This window comes from Mustela erminea, chromosome 14 (genome assembly GCF_009829155.1).
Source record: "Mustela erminea isolate mMusErm1 chromosome 14, mMusErm1.Pri, whole genome shotgun sequence".
Taxonomy (NCBI): Eukaryota; Metazoa; Chordata; class Mammalia; order Carnivora; family Mustelidae; genus Mustela; species Mustela erminea.
In genome coordinates, this window is record NC_045627.1 from 24,588,554 (window position 1) to 24,591,696 (window position 3,143).

The 3,143-nt window shown below is 34.9% G+C and overlaps 1 non-coding gene across 1 annotated transcript; it reads left to right on the forward strand.

The window, feature by feature from the left end:
• The first annotated feature begins 1,617 nt into the window (after nucleotides 1-1,617).
• On the forward strand, nucleotides 1,618-1,723 carry LOC116573797. Its single transcript, XR_004279006.1, has one exon. It is a non-coding gene; the product is annotated as a U6 spliceosomal RNA (small nuclear RNA).
• The last annotated feature ends 1,420 nt before the right edge of the window (nucleotides 1,724-3,143 follow it).

The window sequence follows — 3,143 nt, forward strand, 5'->3', positions numbered from 1 at the left end:
TTGTTATTATTTTAATAATTTAATAATTGTTACTACTTTGCTCCAGAAACTATTCTAAGCACTTTATCTTTGGGCATATTTCATTTTATTCACCAAAAAACTCTAGAGGAATATGCTGTCACCTCCAATTTATAGTTATTCAATTATATTGAGATTGAGGGTGATGAAGATTTTTCCTATGCAGCTTATAAGGGTTTATGGAATCTTTTTAAAAATGTCTTTCTTTTCTCCATAGAAAATAGGAAACAAAAGATATAAATTTCCTTCTTTGATCAAGGAAAGATAACAAAATCAGAACTATGAATATCCCTTAAAGCAAGGATTCAGTATTAATTAATGAAAATATAAAACCAGTCACTTAGACGTAAAACACATTTCTCATTGGTAATAAGAGAAGTTAATGATACTGAATATTTATGGCTCAAGTTGTTAAACAGTCAAACTACCTTTTAATCTATAGAATCACCTATATGTTGCCATTTTTCTAATACCATGCAAATATAAAAATTAGCAAAACTTTTACTTGTATATTGTTTGTCCTAAGCACCAAGTTAATCCTATGTGACCAAGAATAATAATGGTGCGTGTTAGCAAATGCTCACTCTCTAAACTCCCTTATGGCAAATGAGGGAAACAGCCAATGTTGGGGAACAAGTCACAAGAGCTTATTAACCTCACTTTCTCCAGGTGAAGGAAAATTGGTAAAAGTATAGGGATTTAGGAAATTCTTTGGCTTCATTAATAATATACTAAAACAAATCTGCCTTTCAAAGTGTCTTAAAATTTCCTACTTAGTGTTGACTCTTTAGTGATATTTATTTGTTTATATGATAAAATTAAGAAAATAATGAAATAAAATCTTTCTTCACTAAACTCCAATTACAAAACATATGAAATTCCTTTGGCATGTAGTATACAGAGTTCACCCCAAAGCTTAGAGTTTTTGCTGCACAACTAATGATGTCATAACAGAATTGATTCCAGGATATGGAAAAGAAAGGCCAAGGTCAGGTGACATCTTCCTGATAGGACTTAAACTCCAACACCAACAGGAGAGTCTCCACTTCCAAATGTATCATTTGGCAGAAATTTCTTTGTAATTTGTATAAACTGCTTTTTCACATGATTTAATGTTTCAGTATCTGCTTTATAGTTACTGAAGGTCAAAAACCAGGGCAAACACTTGAAAATTCACCCCACTTATAATTTATTTTTTTTTATTTTTTTTTTTAAAGATTTTATTTATTTGACAGAGAGATCACAAGTAGGCAGAGAGGCAGGCAGAGAGAGAGAGAGAGGGAAGCAGGCTCCCTGCTGAGCAGAGAGCCCGATGCGGGGCTCGATCCCAGGACCCCGAGATCATGACCTGAGCTGAAGGCAGAGGCTTAACCCACTGAGCCACCCAGGCGCCCCACCCCACTTATAATTTAATTCAAGGGAAGGAAAAAACTGCAATTTACTCTTCTCTGGCTGTTTGCTTTGAATTAAACTATTATTTGACAAAACAAAGATGAACAAAAATAAAAACAGGGTTTAAAACAAAAAATAGACAAGATGGTCTCTTAATATTTTAGATACAATATTCAGAAAATTAAACAGTTAAAAAAGGATACAACAGTGCTCACTTTGGCAGCACATTTACTAAAACTGGACAATATGGAAAAGATTACCATGGCCCCTATGAAAGAATTTCATGCAAATTCGTGAAGAATTCCATATTTTTTTAATGCACATGGAACTTTCTTCAGAGCAGATCACATACCGGGTCACAAATCAGGTCTCAAGCAGTACAAAAAGATTGAGATTATACCATGCATCTTTTCAGGCACAATGCTTTAAAACTTGAAGTCAACCACAAGAAATAACTTGGAAGGACCACAAATACCTAAAGAGCATCCTACTAAAGAATGAAATGGGTCAAATAGGAAACTAAAAAAGAATTTAAAAAATACATGGAAACAAATGAAAATGAAAACATGGCAGTTCAAAACCTTTGGGAATACAGCAAAGGTGGTCCAAAGAGGGAAGAATATAGTAATACAAGCCTTCCTGAAAAAGAAGAAAAACCTCAAAAGGAGCTGGAGAAAGAATAGCAAATAAAGCCTAAATCCAGCAGGAGCAGAGAAATAACAAAGATTAGATCAGAAATCAATGATACAGAAATTAAAAAAAAAATAGTACAACAGATCAAGGAAACTAGGAGCTGGTTCTTTGAAAGAATTAATAAGATCAATAAATCCCTAAACAGATGTATCAAAAAGAAAAGAGAAAGAATACAAATAAATAAAACCATAAATGAAAGAAGAGAGATGACAACCAATGCCAAAAAAACTACAAACAATTTTAAGAGAATAATATGAACAATTATATGCCAACAAATTAGGCAGCTGGAAGAAATGGATGCATTCCTAGAAACATGTAAACTAACAAAACTGAAACAAGAAGAGATAGAAAACCTGAACAGACTCATAACTAGCAAAGAAATTGAACCAGTAATCAAAAATCTCCCAATAAAAAAGAATCCAGGGTGGGATGTCCTCCCAGCAGAATTCAATCGACATTTAAAGAAGAATTAATACCTGTTCTGCTGAAATTGTTTCAAAAAACAGAAATGGAATGAAAACTTCTAAACTCATTCTAGGAGGCAAGCATGACCTTGATCCCCAATCCAAAGACCTCACTAAAAAGGAGAATTACAGACCCTGTAATATCCCTGATGAACATAGATGCAAATATTCTCACCAAGATATTCGTAAATAGGATCCAACAGTATATTAAAAGGAGTATTCACCACAATCAAGTGGGATTTATTCCTGGGCTGCAAGGGTAGTTCGACATCCACAAATCATAAATGTGATATACCACATTAATAAAAAAAGGAAAAGAAACTTATGATCCTCTTAATAGATGCAGAAAAAGCACTGGACAAAATACAGCATTCTTTCTTGATAAAAACTCTCTGCATGGGACGCCTGGGTGGCTCAGTTGGTTAAGCAGCTGCCTTCGGCTCAGGTCATGATCCCAGCGTCCTGGGATCGAGTCCCACATTGGGCTCCTTGCTCCGCAGGGAGTCTGCTTCTCCCTCTGACTCTGCCTTCCACTGTGTCTGCCTGTGCTTGCTCTCGCTCGCTCTCTCTCTGACA